The sequence below is a fragment of the Pezoporus wallicus genome, unplaced genomic scaffold, assembly GCF_028554395.1.
Source record: "Pezoporus wallicus isolate ANWC-B61680 ecotype Strahan unplaced genomic scaffold, APGP_CSIRO_Pwel_v1 contig_3017, whole genome shotgun sequence".
NCBI lineage: Eukaryota > Metazoa > Chordata > Aves > Psittaciformes > Psittacidae > Pezoporus > Pezoporus wallicus.
Window position 1 is genome coordinate 4,365,622 of NW_026638957.1, and position 21,565 is coordinate 4,387,186.

General features: G+C 44.4%; 1 pseudogene; it reads right to left on the reverse strand.

Annotated features, from left to right (window-relative positions):
* Window positions 1-2,694: 2,694 nt before the first annotated feature.
* LOC130601362 (alpha-1-antitrypsin-like) lies at window positions 2,695-8,417 on the reverse strand (annotated as a pseudogene).
* Window positions 8,418-21,565: the final 13,148 nt, after the last annotated feature.

The following is a 21,565-nucleotide window of genomic DNA, read 5'->3' on the forward strand; positions in this document are numbered from 1 at the left end:
ATTGTCATATCTTTAAAGAAAAATAGCTGGAAAGCAAATCCACTTAACTGTGCATATAAAAGCTATTGTCTAACCGAGCAGTTTTCCTAAGGGCTCATAAAGAATTCTTCCCCAACCAGCGAAAAGCTCCAGGTGTTGTTAGAAATAACCCAAGTGGGCTCCCAGTGCCTGGTTCTCTAAGCAAGGAAGTTGAGTGTGTAAGAGTTCTCCAGTCTTAGGGAATTCCTCTAGCCCACATGGACCTGAGATTCCCACATGCATTTCTGACCTCACAAAGCAGTTGTAAAGGTGATACCTTAGGAAACTGAGAGTTACAGTAACCCTACAGAAAAGGGGGACTTAAAAAAAACCTAAAATAGAAAAAGACTCCAATGTAACAGGATGTTGTAGTACATTTCTAATATACAATTTCATGTTAGCCAAGGGCAAATCATGTTTGGTTTTTTTTTCTGACACTTTCTAATTTGGTGGCTATTTATGGTTATTATTTCAATAGATTCATTTCAGAGGAATCAAGAGAATTCACAGTAACTTTGAAATGCAATGTGTTATTTTTCAAATGTGCCAGTTTGTTGCCTACAACATTCCCTACTGCTGCTCATTAACCTTAATTTTGCTGGATACCAGATCATACTGTTTGGAAATGCAAAACATAACCACTGCTCAGTTAATCTCCATCCTCACTTAGGGATGACGGCAGGTAGTGCCAGGTCACACTTCTTGTGACTCCAGCAAGAGCATTGCTGTCTCTGAGCAATTCAGTAATGCCTGTTTTCCCAGACAGGACCTTGACACCAAAAGCATCAGAGAGGTGATTCATGAAGGCACAGAGAGACCCAAATCTATGCAAAATGGAGGTAACATGTTGTAGAGTTAATGCAGTGCAGGTTTGCTCCTCATTGTGTTTACAGATCCTGCATGTCCAGTATTCCTCGTGGTCAGGGGAGATGCTGCTGTTTTTGTTAACAAGGAAAGTCATCGAGGATCAAACCCATGTTGTTTTTTAGCTAACTGCATGCAGGTACTGTTCAGGTGGAGGATGAAGTTGAGGCTAGTTGTCCCTTGATAACATGGACACTGCACACTGGCAGTCCAGTCCATGTGCTGGCTCCAAATTTAGTCTTCATTGGGTCAGTATGTCTTAAGTATGAGGAGCAACAGGTTGTCAAAGTGTGGCCAAGGGTTTTTTGTCCTCTTCAGAGAGATTTTATTCTCCCACCCTCTTCTTTCCATGTTGCTCCCAAAAATGCAAAGGCTTTGCAGTTCAATAGTATTGTCTTGGCCCAAGGTGATATGTTTTCTGATTGGTAGAATTTCAGTTTCAGACAGAGCTAATTTAGAGTATCTATGTCTGGGCCATTCTGTTGCCTTAGTTTTATGACAGGCTTTCTGAGCATCTGTAGTTTTCACTTTTTCTGTTAAATCATCATGTTCTTGCTATACTCCATCTAATTTCACCATGGAGCTAAAATTCCTGGGCAAATCAGCTCAAAACTTGTGCTCATTTCCAACATTTTAAGGCTCTTTCCAAACCCCATATAAATCTTCAGAAAAGTCTTTGAACTTAACTGCCTGTTTGAGAAATCACTGGCCTGCCTTTTAAAACTTTTTTGAGTGGTTTTTATTTACAGTTGTAGGGAAGATACAAAAGCATAACTTGCAAATATCATCTTAGCTGAAGTAATTTTTCCACCCTCAAATAAGTGCTTTTAACCCATAGGGCACCAAATGGACTTGCACTTTTCCCCATAATAAAATCCCATAGTTCTGATATAAGAAAATAATCATTTTTACAAAGGTTTATTTTTCAGGTATCTAATATTTACTACTAATCAAAAAGACTGGGGTTGTTCCTGATTTTCATTTTCCAGAAGTGGGCAGATGGGGAGGGAATAAATGATGTAATGCAAAGAGTTTCCTACTTACTCTCATTCTTGCCTTTCTTCTAACATATCCCAAATAGCACACAGTTAACTGCTCACCTAAACCTCGCCACTCCCAAAGCAGGGGACCAATGACTGTGCAAGCTGTATTAATAGTTGTGGATAAACAGACTTGCAGTTTGGCAGCTCTGTGCAGAGCTGAAATCCTTGGCTTGGCTCCAGCAGCTGAGGTTTGCCCCTTCAAGCACTACCGAAACAACTGATTTTATTTTCCTGAGAAGGAAAATGAGTTAGACAGGTATAGCTGACTAAGATTTTCCATGGAGCATTTTTCAAGCATTGCTGTTTTTCTTTCTTTAGAATCTGAACACAAAGGGATGACTATAGAGAAAATATTTTGCAATAAACAAACCTTTAGGTGTGTTATAGGTGTGTGAAAAGGGTGTCTAAAGGTCTGTGTTTCTGTTTCATTCCTTAGCCACTGAGCCCTGCAAGGACTTAAAAAATAAAAGACCCTTCTGAGATTCACAGTGGAATGAGAGGAAGTGAAAAGATGGTTTCTCAGCTGAAGGGGACAGGTTTGTGTTTTCTGAACTGAGGACTTGATATGCAGAAAATGGAAGACATAGGGAGTTTCTCAGCTAGGAGGAGGAAGGCTTATCTGTGTGCAAGGGACTGTGACACCAGAGATGAGTGAGGTAAGAAAATGTTTTTCTGTTGAAGATCCTATGGCTGCCTATTTGGCCTGCATCATTTTATAAATATGGTTCATTCATGCTTTTTCACCAACTGTCTGTTTGTAAGTGAAGAATAACTTCATGTAACAATTATTTATATGTTAATTGTGGATCAATTCTAGTCCCTTTTTGCAAAGTGTCTGGGGTGTGCACAAGGTCTCTTCTCTGCACTGGGGGGTACAAGTGCTCTGGCCTAGTCTTCTTTAGCTGGGTTCACAGTTTTCCCCATGAAAAGGTTGCCATGGGCGATTTTGTCAATAACCATCATCAGGAAGGGCCTGTTGAATCTGATGCGAGGAGGAGAAAACTCTGCAGAAAATGGTACTTCTATCAAGGTCACTGCAGCAGCCTCTGTGCTGTTCTAACTGCGCTCACTAACATGAACCATGTTCATGTTAGCCTTGTGAATTGCCTACAAGAGAAGCAAAGATTAAAATCTAGGTAGAGAAGACTGAGAAGCATCTGGAGACAAACTTGCTTGCTTTAACACTTTGAGAAGGTAGTTCTGGATGGTTGCAGATACTGAGCAGCATAGATAATATTTATTGTTCTGTTGTTTGTCAGACTAAGATTTTGTCCTTAGTATCTGTCGTGGTTTAAACCCAGTCAGGTAATTCGTTCGCTCACTTCCCCCCCTTTCTTGCCCTCCCCCTGCTCCCGGAGGGACGGAGAGGAGAATCGAAAAGAATGCAACTCCCACCGGTTGAGATAAGAACAGTTTAGTAACTAAGGTATAACACACACCACTACTGCTACCACCAGTAATAGTAATGATAAAGGAAATAACAAGGGAAGAAAATACAACACCTCACCACCAGCTGACCGATAACTCACCCCCCCAGCCCGACCAAGCTCCGACCGATACCTCCTCCAACCCTGCAGTCTCCCAGCCCTTCCGGCCAACTCCCAGTTACATCCTGGCCATGACGTGCTGTGGTATGGAATACCTCTTTGGTCATTTTGGGTCAGGTGTCCTGTCTCTGCTTCCTCCTGGCTTCCCCTCCTCCCTGGCAGAGCATGAGGCTCACAAAGTCCTTGGCCAAACCAAAACATCGCTATCAGCTCTGTTCCCGAGCTGAAAGTCAAAACACTGCACTGCACCAGCTACCAAGAAGGAGAAAAATGACTGCTACTGCTGAACCCACGACAGTATCTAACACGGAAGAAAAGAGTTTTCATATTGCATCAATTTCTGCGTATACAGAAACATAATAGGGACAAGATTTATAAGTGTCTTTCTGTAACAGAGCCCACTGACATGATTTGACTTTATAGGGCTTTCTATGATAGGTATAGCAGATACATATTTTGCATTTTGCATGGTCTTATTTCATTGTCTTTAGTCTGCCCTTTATGATTTTCCTACATTGTGAATAATACATCTGAAATTTCCTCTCATGTGGTCCTTCATTTACTTGTTCTGTATCTGTAATCCGGGTGTTTAGAGATGAAATAAGGTATTATTCAGTATGAGGAATCACAAAAACATTGAATAATATATGTTGGAAAGACCTCTAGAGGTCATCCAATGAAACCAACCACCCTACACTGCATCAACTCTCATCCAGTCAGGGTCTGAGTATTTCTAAGGATGGAAATTCGCAGCCTTTCTAAGTAACCCATCGTAGTTTTTGATCACCCTCATGTTTTTTTTTTACATATATCTGATGATATTCTAGAGTGAGGCCTCCTGCCTATGACAGGGGGGTTGGAACTAGATGATCTTAAGGTCCTTTCCAGCCCTAACCATTCTGTGATTCTATGAGAATTTCCTATTTTCTATCTTGTGTGTGTCTTGTCTCTCATCCTATCCCTGTGAACCTGCAAAAGTCTGTGTCCATCTTCTTTACATCCTCCTAATAGGTATCTGTAGCCAGCACTAAGAGCCCTCCTTCACCTCCCTTCTCCTGGCTGAACAACTTAAGTCACTCAGCTTGTCCTCGTATAACCCATACTCCAGCCACGCAGCCACCCTGCTCACCCTCCACTGCATTCACTGTAATTTAGTATGTCCCCATCTCCCTTGTATTGGGGAACCCCAAGCTGGATTTGCAGTATTCCAGAAGTGATTTCATAAGGGTGGAATAGAAGGGAAGACTCAATTCCCTCATGACACAAGGCACGTATTCCCAGGGACACTATGGAAATCACTTACCTGCATCTCAATATCTTGTTTGTGAAATGGGGCTATCCCTGACCCACAAGTCTGTTGTCCATATAAATTCCAAGGTGTTTTAATAATCATAGACTGGTTTGTGTTGGAAGGGACCTTAAAGATCATCTAGTTGTACCCCCCTGCCACAGCCTGGGACACTTTCCACTAGACAAGGTTGCACAAAGCCCCATCCAACTTGGCAGTAATGAATGGTGTATACATAGGATAAGAATGACTATTCCCACACTCTACGTCATAACTATGCCCCTTGTCATGCATTAATTATTTTACAACATCTTTTTATGAAATTATTCTGTTTTGCTTTCCAGATCCGTTTTCTTCTTCAGAGACTTTCAAGCGAATTTGCAGGATTGCTGTGCAGTAAATAATTTAATATTAATTAAACTGTAGGAGTAACAGCCATTTAATGCCTAACCTTTTCTTTCTTTATTAACATCAATAAGCCATGACTACACTCTAGATGTAGGATTAGCCTATTTATGGAGATAAAACCTGCGTGTAAGCAAGGTGTAACCATCTCTGTTTGTATACTTACTTTGGAAACCTTCAGGAGGGTGTTTTCTGCTACTCTAGAGAGATCAGCTTGGTCACTGAACAACTCTGTCACACCCGTTTTCTCAAACAGGCTCTTGACATCATAGGTGCTGGAGATCAAGAATTTTGGAAGGTCCAGGTAGATTTTTTCTTTTCAAAAATGAACAAAAAATGTGAATTTATTATTGCAAGATACTTCAATGCTGTCCCTTCAACAGCTGTTGCAGGTATATACCTGTTACAAATACGTAGGGAGGTAAGGCTTGGCTTTCTAAGACAGTGATAAATCCTATGTTACAGAAGCAGAAATTGAGGTACCTGTCCCACCAGCTGCAGTCTGATCAATGGTGCAGGGAGAGAGTGCTGGTAAATGAAAATGACTAGCTGGGAGTTATCGTTCAGACTAGAGAGAAAGAAATTTATATTCTTTTTAGCTGGATTCTTCCTACTCGAGACAGGCTCCCAAGGGTAATGTACTTGTGTATGGGGTGGGGGATCATCACAGCTGGTAGCACTTCCACTGCTGTGACTGGAGAAGCTGAGGAGAGTGTTGTTATCTCTAGGTGCAAAATCATCCAATACCTTGCTTGAGTTAAAAAAAACATGCAATGCTTGTTCCTTAGAACAATCTGTTTAGCGGCTCATTGTGGCATCCTAAGCTTTACCTTGCTTGGATGAGTAGTTATGGCCTATTCAATATTTAAAAAAAACCCAGAAATTAAAAGATTACCTGTTTTCAAGTGTTTCCATCCAGTTATACACAGTTTCTTTTAACAGAGCATCCTCCACTTGCTGCATTGTCCCTTCATCAGGCAGAATGAACAATGAAGTAGCACTTCCTTTGTATGGGATTTCTACAGTCCAGCAAGACAAATTCTGATCCCTGTGGATATTAAAGCCTTTTTTTTTTAATGCATCCTTTTGGCCTTAACGGAATTACTGGCATCCAAAAAGAAGTCATCATCTCTGGTGTACAAACAGTTGAAAGGTTTTTCCCAGTGGCCTTTTGACAAAAGAATGAATATAGACTTGAATAAACTGAAAAAGGGACTAATAAAAGCATGTCACATCAGTTGATGCTTAAAATACTTTATTTGAAGTGCAAAGGCAAAAAGCCCATCTTGTTTAAGGATGCTTGTTCCTTTGCCATAGAAAGAAGCTTTATGTCATTTCAATGGCTCTAATAAAAATTACACAAGAGAAATACAGGCTGAGGGTTGCCATGGAAAAGACCTGAGCCTTTTCCTGCTAAGGCAATGGTAAATCTGCCAAGGACTCCCACTGTACAGGTTTCAACCTTATTCGTCTCATGTAAGTGTCATCCTTGTTTGCCCATGTCCTGCACAGCTGAACAATTGTGCCTGTCAACAAATGGTCATAAATTGTCAAGCTCATCCTTCCTTTCTGATTGCTTTCAGCTCTGAACCTGGCTTAAAATTGATATGATATTGATTATTGATTTGATATTGATACGATATTATTTTTCAATTATTATTCCTTTTTTCTAATTATATAGAAAATGAGCCTTCATACCTGGCTTTCAAATTTTTCTTTATGTCATTTATAAGTAGAAACACATATAGCATAGGCTCACAGTGGGAAAAAAGCTATGTTTTTTAGATCTGGACAAGACATCCAGAGATTATGTGTATAACTGCTCCCCATGTTTGCCACTCACCTTTAAAGAAAATGTAGTTAACTAGAACCATCACAGTGTCTAACTCGAGACTCTTGAGTAAATCAACAATCTTCCCATGTTTTTTTTGTTTCTATGTACTTATTGATTTCCTTTATAGCCTCCAGACAATTATGGCGATTACTAGAAATAGCTTCAGAGTGATAAAAATATGTGACATTATATAAAAATTTTTGGAGCAATTTCAGTTGGTCGCTTATAAACAAGGCATTGCCCATGTTCAACTGGACTTCTTGGTGAGGGTCGTTCAGCAGCTGTAGGACATGCTGAAATCCCTCATGGATCTCTGGCTCCTCCATCTCTGTCAAGTTGAAGGCGAGGCCTTTGTGCAGCTGAGTCAGTGATTTGGCCCCCAGAGAGAATTGCAAAGGCTGAGGAGATGCTCAAAGGAGAGAAGAAAATGTTCTCATTGCCTGCCTCCTCTCTGGCCTGCTTGTAAAACCTAAATGCAAAGTCAGCATTGCTGGGGGGCTATCTTCATGTGAGCCAAGTTTTCACCTTCAGCCTGGGAATGGTCTGGGGAATAGGGTATTTTTTGTTTCTGCTGTTCATCACTGAGGTTTAGGGCATATTGACCCTGGACTTGAAGTGTAAGAAGCAATAAACACAAATACAATGCAGACTTCATCTTCCTTCTGAACAGGTCTGTTAAGAAATAATAGAGCAACTTTTAGATCTAGAGAATTTTATCTTTCCTGCATAAAAATAATTTCTGTATTCTAGATACTGATTTTCAAATGTCAGTCTTTAGGATTACTCTTCTACTTGACCTTCTGGAAAGTATTTCTAGTCAGTTCTTTCAATATTTGGCCAACAAGCAAAAGAACAAAGATATTAATGTGGCATTACCAGTGAAGAATTGATGTTTAGGCTTTCATGAGGCATTATGACTGAAATAGTTCTTGCCTTTGACCAGTGTAGCCCCACTGCACTCCTAAGAGCCTTGGGGTGGATGGCTGAGTTCACCTATTGGCCCCCATGTATTTAGCAAGCACTTTGTCAGAAGGACCAACTTCTGCTGATATGTTTATATGGCACTGTCATGGTTTAAGCCCAGACAGTAACTCAGAACCATGCAGCTGTTTGCTCACCATAACTCTTTGCTCTCTTGGAGTAAGCATTACTTAGCAACAACTAAAACACCGGTGTGTTATCAGTGTTGTTCTCAGACTAAAGCGGAAACACAGCACTGTACCAGCTACTAGGAAGAAGAAAAAGTGACTGCTACAGCTGAACCCCAGACAAGGTATTCATGGCCTTGTTATTACTTGGGTTTTCAAGCACTGCAGTGATACAGATATAATGTCAGTTACAGCTGAAAATAAAATGCATCTAAATACTCACCTCTTAAACTACGTATATCTTTCTGTGTCTTGCGTAGCAGCTCTGAAATCAAGAAGCATGTTATTTCAAAACATTACTTTAAATATTTTAGCAAATTGAGGATAAATCAAGGTTTATTGACTCCTTCTACTGCACATAAAATATCCATAAGGTTGCAAAGCCCAAAACTCAAGAGCTTAAGAAAAGCTCTAGTGTAATCTGTCTTGCTGTGTATATACTATTCAAAGACCTTTCCTCTTCCTTTAACTGATGTAAGCATATTTTATGTAATCCCAGTCTGTCTTCTGCCCTTTTCAAGTGAAGAACCATACTGGAAAAGAACATTATCCCCAGGCTGCCTCACCTAAATTATCTCAAATGACAAATACTCAAAAACATGAAGTAGGCAGTTTGGGCTGCAGTAAAACAGAGATGATCTGAATGTTTTTCACAGCAGCTGTATACTTATTCTGGAGCGTGGGATACCTTCCCAGGGTCTGCCTCAAGCTGTGTGTCTAATGCCAGGTTTAGGTCTTACATCAAATTTTCATGGGGAGTTATTGATTCTGGTTTCCCTCTTTTCTAGCTGCGTAGTATAAAACACTAGAGATGTAAGCTGTGGAAGTGCTGAGTACAGGAGCTGTGCTCATCATTTATAAAATGCTGGATGAAAACATTGACGCTGAAAAAAAGAAAGCATTCTAAATTCATTTTGGTCTGGTAAATACTCTTTTCATAATTCCTCAAATCTGCTTTTGAGAGAGACTGATTTCTCTTCCAGGCCACTTGGCTGAATGTAGCCTGGTGTTTAAGTACACTGGAAGTACAAGGATGCTACTCCATTAACTGGAGTAGTCAGTGCACTGAGATCGCAACTAAATTTACTCCTCTTGGAGCAGAGACAGTATTTTTTTCTTCACCTTGATATTTACTGCTGAGTTCTCATTTTGGACCTCATCTCCCAGTCATCCTGGCGTGATATCTAGGAGCTGGATCACTGACTGAATCCTGTTTCTATCATTTAGAATGTGCTTCCAGAAGCTAAAATAATTTCCAATTACTGTAAAAGATACATTAATCTCAGAATTAAATATTGTGCAATAAACAGTAGAGATTACAGGCAACATGAATTCAGGATTCTAAGAGAGTATAATATGTTACTTACAGGGCTGGACTTCTCTTCCACAGTGCTTCTTGCTTATTCTTCATTTTGCTGGGTCATATTAAGTTAATATCCATTGGTAAATATTAAACAGAGCAAATGAGATTTATTTGCAAAGCAAAGACTGAGTAAGCAATTTTTTTCTGGGCATCAAACATTAAAAGTCTATCTTCCCGGCATACAGGCAGAATGATGCCAGTGCGTGGGGCTCTAAGGGGAGAGAAACAGGCACAATTTTCCTATTTAGAAGGCTATTTAAGGATGAGATGCATGGCATTCAGCCTAATTAGCAATGACTCATTATTTCCATTGAATGTTGGTGATGTCATAGGGAGTAAATCTGCAATTTATCTACACATAGGAATCTACCCACCTGTCGTGGTTTAAACCCAGTCAGGTAACTCGTTCACTCACTCCCCCCCTTCTTTCCCTCCCCCTACTCCCGGAGGGACAGAGAGGAGAATGAAAAAGAATGCAACTCCCACGGGTTGAGATAAGAACAGTTTAGTAACTAAGGTATAACACAGATCACTACTGCTATCACCAATGATAATAATGATAAAGGAAATAACAAGAGAAGAGAATACAACACCTCACCACCAGCCAACCAATAACTCACCCCCCAAGCCTGACCAAGCACTGACCCATACCTCCTCCAACCCCGCAGTCTCCCAGCCCTTCCGGCTAACTCCCAGTTACCTCCTGGTCATGACGTGCTGTGGTATGGAATACCTCTTTGGTCAGTTTGGGTCAGGTGTCCTGTCTCTGCTTCCTCCTGGCTTCCCCTCCTCCCTGGCAGAGCATGAGACTCACAAAGTCCTTGGCCAAACCAAAACATCACTATCAGCTCTGTTCCCAGGCCGAAAGTCAAAACACTGCACTGCACCATCTACCAAGAAGGAGAAACATGACTGCTACTGCTGAACCCAGGACACCACCATAGTTATTGCTATGTAACTCCTATCTTTTACAAGACAGTGGCAGAGTTGTTCAGAACATATTTCTGCAAAGAGGGTTTTATTTTTTTTTTCATGATGTGTGCAAGTACCCAGAAAGTTTATTGCAGTATTATGTAGAATCGCCAAAGTTCAGGGGCAGTAAATACGCTGTTGCTTGTCTCTAGCAAAGACAAGCTATTTTTCTCAAGTCTGGGCCTGCCTACATGTATATCATGATTGTTTCAGTCCAGTCTACTGTTCTCAGGAAGGAACTGCTGGGAACAGCAGAGCTTCTTCAGTGATTCTTCTGATTTCTTCCAGGACATGCAGCAGCACTCGATGTGTCAGGCAGAGTGTAGAAAGTCGGTCCTGTCCCTGCTCACCACTCCCACGAACCAGCTCCAGTCACCCTGGCCCAAGTCTCGTCCTAGGCAAGGTTAGGACCAGCAGTTACATCAGACCCATAGGTGACCATTTTCAAGGCATTCATATCTCAGCAGATACATCAGCATGGTTAATGAGTCCATCAGTCACACCTAGTCCTTTGAAAATCTCTCTTAGGTCATAGGTGCCAGAAATAGAGACTCTTGGTTGAATGCAATGGAAAATGAGGGTGAATCACCGCACATGGATATCACCAGCATACCTGCCAGATGGCAGCATCTGTGAGAGTTCTGGGAGGGGAAAGCAGTTTGTTACTTCTCTACACATTCCTGTTGGTGCAAATGGCTGTGTCCCCAGAACAGATGTCATTGTGAAACATGAGGCTAAACTGAAAAATTTGAGCAGAGTTTTGCAGGAAGGGGATCCATCCAGGGGAATTTCACAGAGGGAGGGTATGGAGCTCCTGAATGTTTCTAGATAAGCAGTAGCTGGGACAGAGAGACTCTTGCTCCAAGAGCCAGGGGAATTGTATAAGGGACTGACAGACACGCTTTTCCCATTGGCTTGATAATGCTCTATATGTAAGGAATTAAGAAATAACTTAATTATCTCTTTCCCTATGGTCTGCCATTGACTCTGCTTGGTTATGCAACATGTTTTAGTTCCTCCTTACAGCTCCTTGGTTGTCAGATTATTATATGCTAGCTTTGCATATTATATTTCTGGGTTTTCCAGGACAAAGAATTTCTGGCTGTGAAACAAAACTTCAGCAAGATGATAAGGACTGAGAAAGAGAAATGTGCACTTTGCATGATAAATCCTTATGCAGCCATTTCTTGTTACCTGATATAAAGATGTAACGCTCACGAGCTGTCTGCAAAAAGTTTGTATAAATAAACCTCTTGACATAAATAACTCCATTAAAATCAGGATATTGGCATCATTGCAAGATCACTGTAACTAGTGTAAAAATTAAGTCCTATCTGTATTTGATCTGTTTCTGTAGAGGGCATCCCAAATACGCTTTTCATGTCTTACAAATATTCATCCTTTTCTCCTTGGATAAGGAGTGCTTCTGGCTCCATTTTAAAAAACAGCATGACTAACAGAAGGAAAAAAGCTGAAGGCTAAGCAAAAAGTCTGTGACAGAGCTGGTGTCGTGGTTTAAGCTCAGTTGTAAATCAGCCACAGTCTTCTCTCACTCCCTCCCTCCTTTCTCCCCCTGCTCCCAGAGGGATGGGGAGAAGAATCGAAAGAGTGTAACTCCCACAGGTTGAGGTAAGAACAGTCCAGTAACTAAGGTATAACACAAGACCACTACTGCTGCCACCAATAATAATAATGATAAGGGAAATAACAAGGGAAGAGAATACAATACCACCCACCGACCGACACCCAGCCTGACTGAGCAGTGAACTAGCCCTTCCAGGTAACTCTCAGTTTACAAGTTTACATCCTGGGCATGATGTGCTGTGGTATGGAATACATTTTGGCTAGTTTGAGTCAGGTGTCCTGTCTCTGCTTCCTCCCGTCTTCCCCTTCTCCCTGGAAGAGCATGAGACTCAGAAAGTCCTTGGTCAGAATAAACATTACTGAGCAATAACTAAAAACGTCGGTGTTATCAGTGCTGTTCCCAGGCCAAAAGTCAAAAACACAGCACTGCACCAGCTGCTAAGAAGGAGAAAAAATGACCGCTACTGCTGAACCCAGGACAAGTGGGAATATAAACTACAGTTTTTCTGCTTTCTTTTCAGCTTCTTTCACCAATGCAGTAGGGATCTCTGAACTAAAATTTCACATGAACTCATAGTTTACTAGATGAAAGCCGTATAAACAATTAAATAATGTTATTTTTTTCTTCTCTGCTATGTCTCAGAAGGAAATGAAGTTCTTTTATTACCAGAGTGTGATTCCATTTCTCATAACTGATGTTTCACCTCAGATCTTTTTCATCAGTTTGCAGAAAACATTTTAAGTTTTCTGCTTCATCCGTACCTGATCTTCTAGCACTGAAACAAAATATGCTTCCAAGAGCATGCAAGCATTTAAGGCCTCATGTGAATTCCACTGGAATCAGTCAGCCAGCATTTTAATATTCAAAATGGGTAATCTCTCACTGAGAGATCATCTCAGGTTTTATTGATATATTTTCCATAAAGTTCCCAGATAGAGACATTGGAATTGTAGACCTGCCTGACACTGCCAAGGCTTTTAAAACTAGTTGTTGTAAGGGTTGTTTTTTTTTTGGTTATGTTGGTTTTTTTTTTGTCTTTGTTTTTGTTTTTGGTTTGGTTTTGTTTGGGGGGGGTTTGTTTGTATTTTTTTTTTGTTTCAGGGTTGGTTTTGGGGTTTTGTATTTTGGGGTTTGGTTTGTTTTTTGTTTAATCACTAGAATAAAATGGGGGGGGAGGGGTGGGGGCATGAGGAAGTAATAGTAGATAAACTGCAAGACCAAAATTTTTCTCTCAAATTGAACTGTATGTTGATTTCTTTACCCAGAAGATACATCAAACTCAAGTAGTTAAGACAATGGACCAAACCCCTTAATGGTACAAGAACTAAGAGATGGCACGTATAACACCCAGGATTAAAATAAATGACAGTAAAGGAAGGTGGTGGGTCCTCTTGACTGTCAGTGAGGTTAAAGCCCAGCCCTTCCAGCACCTGAACCTGGCTGGTGGGTCTGCAGCTCAGGGCCAAACTGGAAGGCAGTGTCCGTCTTGCTGGGGATTATCCCTTGGTAGGCTTTCCGTTGTGGGGCTGCTGCTCCTGCAGCACTTAGTTTTCTTATTCTGCTTGTGGCCACAGGACTGCTGACAGCCAGGGACAGCAGGCTCAAGCGCAGCAAAGGAGCACTGCATGCAATCATGGATAAAGACAACATAAAGTCAATTCAAGATTTCTTGATCTAGTTGTAAATAGATTTCATATCTGGGTACCATGCCAGAAACAACTCCTAAATTAATCCATCTGGCCCTTTGAGAACTTCTATAGTTATTACTTTATCAGATTATAGCAACACTTGTCTTTCTGAGCTGTCAATAAGACCATTTCATAAAAATTTTTATCAATCAAAAAATACAAGTTTCCCTTTGGTCTAGCACTGTCTATGAGAATGAATTGGTCACAGGGGATCTGGTTATATCTCTCTGATTCAGTACTAGTTTGGCAATGATATTACTGCAATCCTGGTCTGCTTTATTTAACATCACTGTCAGATTTAAGGAGTGGGGAGCTGTGCCCTCCACCACCTCCATCTCTGCCTGCCTCTGTGCAGTCATTGGAAGGAGAGATGGATGACACTGGCATTGGGTGCTGAGCCTTTCTCAATGGCAGGATCCAGCTGCCAAAGGATCCAGTGGCCTTTTTCTGCCAGCTCATTCCAGTTTGCAGTGTCAGGGTAGCACCTAGCAAGCAGCTTGCACAACTGTCAAAAACCTGTCAGGTCTCTGAACTAGTGACAGACTTTCTGGTTCATAACAAAAATCTTAGTTTAAATGTTTTTAAGGAGGAGAGGGGAGATGGAAGATGGACAGTGACTATGCCTCCATAGTAAGATCTGTCACATTTTAAACAGTATTTAAATTCATTTACATTAAAAAGTAATGTAATAGAATTAAACTTGCATATCTTGTACTTCATGATAGTTTCTATGTGTTCAGCTGTGAAGTGTTTCAGGTATCTCCACCATCAAAACATTGCTGTATCATCTGAGGATTGGCACAAGTCTGTAATAAAGAGCAGCCTTTTGAAAATAAGCATGCATGAGTACTGTGACAGCAAATGCACAGGACTGATCACCTGAAGAAACCACCAAAACAAATATATGGGAAGTACATGGAAGTCTCACAGTTTGTGAATTGCAGTAATTTTGAAGGGTGTTTCCTGAATTGCCTAGTCATATTCCATAGAATGGGAAAGGATCTCCAGTTCCCTAATTTTTGGGAAGCAGCTGGTGAAGGCCTATCAACATGACCTGGAACTCATTCAAAAGAGGCAGGTTGCCAGAAGAGGCTGAGGTTTCCCCTCAGTCAGTGGTCCTGGTTTCATTTAGAATCATAGAATCATAGAACAGTTTGTACTAATACACTGAGCAGTGCTGGGCACAAGCCTGTTCATCAGCCTGCAATCACTCAAACACTTACATTTTAGCACAGTTTCAAATGCAAGTATCAGTCAATCTATAAGTGATTCTTCCAAACAAATGCTACGCCTATATTTCCATATAAACCATGGATGGATTTCATCAGGTCCCATGGACTTGTGTACATTCAGGTTTTTAAGATGGTCTCAAACCAGATCCTCTCCTACAGTGGGCCCAAGGTCTTCATTCTCACAGTCCCTGTGTCTGCCTTCCAAGACTGGGTGGTGCGGTCAGAGCATTTGCCAGTTGTCGTGGTTTAAACCCAGTCAGGTAACTCGTTCACTCACTCCCCCCCTTCTTTCCCTCCCCCTACTCCCAGAGGGACGGAGAGGAGAATCAAAAAGAATGCAACTCCCACCGGTTGAGATAAGAACAGTTTAGTAACTAAGGTATAACACAAATCACTACTGCTACCACCAATTATAATAATGATAAAGGAAATAACAAGGGAAGAGAATACAACACCTCACCACCAGCCGACCAATAACTCGCCCCCCAAGCCCGACCAAGCTCGGACCCATACCTCCTCCAACCCTGCAGTCTCCCAGCCCTTCCGGCTAACTCTCCGTTACATCCCGGGCATGATGTGCTGTGGTATGGAATACCTCTTTGGTCAGTTTGGGTCAGGTGTCCTGTCTCTGCTTCCTCCTGGCTTCCCCTCCTCCCTGACAGAGCATGAGGCTCACAAAGTCCTTGGCCAAACCAAAACATCGCTATCAGCTCTGTTCCCGAGCCAAAAGTCAAAAAACTGCACTGCACCATCTGCCAAGAAGGAGAAAAATGACTGCTACTGCTGAACCCAGGACATTATCCACCCCTTATTCCATACCATTCACGTCATGCTCAGATCCCACACTTTCAATATACTCTTATCTTAGTGCATGGAGCAGTCCCTATAAAGCTGCTGAGTCCATCTGGTCCATGATGTCAGGCTCCATCTCTTTTAACAGTCAGAACAGGAGAGACTGTGTGCAGTGCTCACACTTGTGAATAACCTGGGCAATAGCGTACATTGCTAGGTCCACCCCTTGATCATGAGTCCATCTGTATGTTGCATCTCTGCTCTAATGGCCTGAAGTGCCATGGGCCCACCAGGCTCAAAATAATTCACTGTCCCCTTAAGCAGTTTCTGCAGCTTGTTGCTGGGGACTCCATACAGCTGCCTTCCATCTCCAAGGCTTCCAAAGCACTGGAGGGGCCCAGTGGACTAGATACTTGCCCATACTGTCCCACACACCCTACCACTCATGACTCTCCAGCCTTAGAGAAAACCTCTTGGTCCCCCTATATCGTTGTCTAACCCCAGACAAGACCCAAACCTGACTCTGCTTAACTTTTGAGATCAGACAAAATGGTTGTAGGTAGAACACAGTCTGTGTGTGTGCCAACATGCTGATCCCCATCACAATCAGCAGGCAGGTCCCAAGGGTACCCAAAGGCCATTCAAAACCTTCCGAACTCTCAAACGATGCTGCTGTGCTTGTCACTGGGGCTGGTGTAGCTGCTGTGCTTGCCGGCTCTCCCACCGCCAGCTTCTCTTTTCCTGAGTCCAGCTCTTCCTCCTCTGCCTTGCTGGGAAATGCTGCGTGGTCTCCGGCATCCTCCTGGGGCTCGGCGGGCGGCTGCCGGGGAATGCTCTCGGCCGCCGCGGGGCTCGGCTCCTCCGCGTGGCTCGGCTCCTCCGCGTGGCTCGGCTCCTCCGCGGGGCTCGGCTCCTGCGCGGGGCTCGGCTCCTCCGCGGGGCTCGGCTCTTCCGCGTGGCTCGGCTCCTCCGCGGGGCTCGGCTCCTCCGCGGGGCTCGGCTCCTGCGCGGGGCTCGGCTCCTCCGCGGGGCTCGGCTCCTCCGCCGCCTTCTCCCGCTGCTCGGCAGCCGCCTCCTTCCGCTCCTCGACCGCCCCGACCTCCTCCACCGGCAGCCGTCCCCTCGCGGCCTCCGGCCCCGCTCCCGCCGCCGCTTGGTGCCCGGGGCTGCTCTCCCGGGCCGCTTCAGCAGCCGCCGGCTCCCGGGGCCGCTCCCCCTCGGCTACTCGCGGCCTCACAAAGATGGAGGCGAGGACAAGGGCCAGGGCGGTGAAGAGCAGCCCGACGGCCAGGTACAAGTCCACGGCCACGTCCGTCCCGCCCTGCTGCTGGAGCCCGCCCGTATTACAAGCCATTGCCATAAAGCACAGTGAGACAAGAACCTTAGCCCAGGCCCCACACTTGATAAACACTAACACAGCAAATACCGGCTCTAAGTAAGTCACAACATTCTGAAACTGTGAGATCAAGAGGAACAACTCTGAGAGCCAATAAATCAGCATTGTGACAAGTGACTATTAATCCGGTCAGATCTGTCGTTATCTCAATCCTTCGTTCCCCATGTTGGGCCCCAAAAAGAACTGTCGTGGTTTAAACCCAGTCAGGTTCACTCACCCATTCACTCACTCCCCCCCTTCTTTCCCTCCCCCTACTCCCAGAGGGACGGAGAGGAGAATCAAAAAGAATGCAACTCCCACCGGTTGAGATAAGAACAGTTTAGTAACTAAGGTATAACACAGATCACTACTGCTACCATCAATAACAATAATGATAAAGGAAATAACAAGGGAAGAGAATACAACACCTCACCACCAGCCAACCGATAACTCGCCTCCCCAAGCCCGACCAAGCTCTGACCCATACCTCCTCCAACCCTGCAGTCTCCCAGCCCTTCCGGCTAATTCTCCGTTACATCCCAGGCATGACATGCTGTGGTATGGAATACCTCTTTGGTCAGTTTGGGTCAGGTGTCCTGTCTCTGCTTCCTCCTGGCTTCCCCTCCTCCCTGACAGAGCATGAGGCTCACAAAGTCCTTGGCCAAACCAAAACATCATTATCAGCTCTGTTCCCAGGCTGAAAGTCAAAACACTGCACTGCACCATCTACCAAGAAGGAGAAAAATGACTGCTACTGCTGAACCCAGGACACCAGTGAAGACCAAGGCAAACAAGTCATTGAGAACCTCAGCTGTCTCCAAATCCTGTGTAGCCAGTTCTCCCGAGAGCTTCCTGAGGGGGCCTACATTCTCCCTAGTCTGTTTTTTATTTGCTATGTACTTGTAGAATCCCTTCCTTTTATCTTTAATACCTCTAGCTAAGTTTAATTCTCACTGAGCCTTAGCTTTCCTAACCTGGTCCCTAGCTTCCCGGACAACATCCCTATATTCTTCCCAGGCAGTCTTGCCTTGCTTCCACCTTTTATAAGCCTCTTTTTTTCGTTTGAATTTTCCTCAGCAGCTCGTTATCCATCCAAGGAGGTCTCCTGGCCCTCCTGCTGCACTTCCTTCTGGTTGGGACGCAACACTACTGAGCTTGTAGTAGGTGATCCTTGAATATCAACCAAGAGTCTTGGGCCCCCCTGCCCTCTAGGGCTATATCCCATGGAACCTTACTAAGCAGTTTCCTGAAGAGGCCAAATTCTGCTCTCTTGAAGTCCAGGGCAGTGAGCTTGCTGCACACTCTTCTCACTGTCCTGAGGATCTCGAATTTGACCATCTCGTGATCGTTACATCCAAGGCTGCCCTGGAGTGTCACATTTCCAATGAGCCCTTCCCTTTTGGTGAGCACGAGGTCAAGCATGGCACCTCTCCTTGTCGGCTTCTCTGTTACTTGCAGAAGGAAATTGTCTTCCACACAATCAAGGAACCTCCTGGATAGCTTGTGCCGGGCTGTACCGTTCCTCCAACAGATGTCAGGGTGGTTGAAGTCCCCCATGAGAACAAGGGCCTGTGAGCATGAGTCTTTTCCTATCTGTCTATAGAGCACTTCATCCGCAGCTTCCTCTTGATCAGGCAGTCTGTAACAGATACCCACAGTAATGCCTCCCATAGCTGTTTTCCCTTTAACCCTGACCCACAAACTCTCTGTTAACTGATCACCTGTCCCCAGACAGAGTTCCATACTCTCCAGCCTATCCCTAACATAAATAGCAACTCCTGCTCCCTGCCTGCTGGGCCTGTCTTTTCTAAAAAGCCTGTAACCTTCCATCCCAACACTCCAGTCATAGGAGCTGTCCTGGGTTCAGCAGTATCAGACATTTTTCTCCTTCTTAGTAGCTGATGCAGTGCAGTGTTTTGACTTTCGGCCTGGGAACAGAGCTGATAACACTAATGTTTTGGTCTGGCCAAGGACTTTGTGAGCCTCATGCTCTGCCAGGGAGGTGGGGAAGCCGGGAGGAAGCAGAGACAGGACACCTGACCCAAACTGACCAAAGAGATACTCCATACCACAGCATGTCATGCCCAAGATGTAACTGGGAGTGAAGCAGAAGGGCTGGTGGACTGCAGGGTTGGAGGAGGTATCAGTCGGTGCTTGGTCGGGCTGGGGAGGGGGGGCAAGTTATCAGTCGGCTGGTGCTGAGATGTTGTATTCTCTTCCCTTGTTATTTCCTTTATCATTGTTATTATTGGCAGTAGCAGTAGTGGTTTGTGTCATACCTTAGTTACTAAACTGTTCTTATCTCAACCCGTGGGAGTTGCATTCTTTTCAGTTCTCCTTTCCATCTCTCCAGGAGTAGGGGGAGGGCAAGAAGGGGGAAGAGTGAGTGAATGAGTTGTCTGGCTGGGTTTAAACCATGACAGGAGCCATCCCACCATGTTTCTGTGATGCCTATTATATCATACCCTTGTAGATGTGCACATATCTCCAATTCCTCTTGTTTGTGCCCCGTGCTACAGGCATTTGTATAGAGGCATCTGAGCCGAGCTCCAAATGAAGCCTGTTCATTGGCTGGAAAGGCTGGAATATCTCTGCATTGCTCCGAGCTTTTATTGTATGTGCTGGCAACTGACTGGGTGTGTTGGGATGGAATTATGCCCAACACATCTAGTTTAAAGCATCCTTGACCAGCATGGCAAATCTACCAAAACCACTCTTACCCTTTAGAGCAGCTACATCAGCCCCCAGTAGACCTGGCCTGCAAACTTGGGTCCTGTGTTCAAGACACCCAAATGCCTGATTAAGACACCACCCTTTTAACCATTTATTAACCTGGCCAATCTTCCTAGCTTTTTTTTAGGTCCTCCCCTGTATCCTGGAGAATTGACGAAAAGACAATCTGAGCTCTAGAGCCCCTAACCACCTCTACCACGGCTCTGTAGTCCTTCTTTATGTTCCCCAGGCTACTACTATCTATATCCCTAGCACCCACGTGGATCACTAGAAGTGTGTAATAGTCCATGGGACTTACTAGAGCAGGCAGCCTCTCTGCAACATCCCTGATCCATTCCCCAGGTAAGCAACACAACCCCCTGGAGACCAGGTCAGGCTGACAGATGAGTGCTTCTGTCCCTTTCAGAGTCCCCTACTACTACTACCCACTGCTTTTTCCTCGGAGCACCAGTAGAGATCTTCTTTACCAGTGCATCAGCTGGCTGTTTCTGGTGCGAGTGCTTTTTCTCATTAGCCCCCTGCAGGACAGCGAAGTGGTTCTGGGCAAGGACAGCAGATTTAGGAGGAAGCCCCTTGCTTTTAACTGTCCTCTTCCTCCTTTATTTTGTTGTTCTTTTTTGTTACTAATTCCCAGCTTCCTGGGTTAACAGCCTCCTTCTTTCCTTCATGAGCTAGAGGGTAAGCTTGAGGCCCCTGCACAGTTTGGGCCTGGAGCAAACATTCCTGCTTCCTCTCAGCTTCCCTGACATCTCGCAGCCTACTAACAGCATCCCGCAGCTCAGCAACCTGCTGCAGAAGAACCTCTACGAGGGAGTACGGAGTGCAGCCCTGCTCATTGTGCACCCTCCCCTCACAAGACCAGTGCAGGCACTCTCTACACTCCAAGCTCTACACTGCAGTCTCACCTCTCATCGGCTCTCTCTGGGTGCCTACGCTGGCCACCGCCGGGGCAGCCAGAGCAGAGCTCCCAGACCGGGCCCTGGTCATACGACGAGTGCTCACCATCCAGCTTGTCTGCCTGCGGAAACTGCCTCGACCCACCCTCTTTGCCAGGCTCCTCATCGCTCGTGCTCCCTAGGGCAGGTTTTCAACCACTCAGGGCTGGTGCCGCTTCTCCTGGCTCTGCCCCCTGTGAGTCAGCTGCTAGCGTCAGCTGAGCTGCTGGCTCCTGGGCAAGTCCTGTTGAGGACTTGAGGCTCCCTTGGTGGCTCTCACTGCCCTGAGTTGAGGCTCCTGGATGCTGATCTCCAACCCACTCTGGTGTTGAAGGCATCCTCTCTCGAGCTACTCACCTCAGCAATTGACCATCTTCCAGGCAAATACCCTTAGCAGCGCTCAGGGTCCAATCCTAGGTCTTGTTTCGCAGGGCTCATCCTGACCAGCCTGGAGTTTACGAAACTGTCTGCCTTCAAGAAAGGGAGGGGTCCAAACGTGAATATTCCCACATGTCCTGTACCCAAAGTAGATGGTCTAACTACAAAGAATGGTGTGGGCAGGTAACAGTTGCCTCGGAGAGGATGTACTCTATAGAAAAGCTCCCTATTGGAGCCTGCTCAGGTGTCAAATTGACCTCGTGACCCTATAGAATCAAACATCTGCTTTAAAAAAATAAACTCCTAATCACCTAAACTGATGTACTTAAAGAAGTTGAAAGAGGTTCAACACACTGAGAAACTTA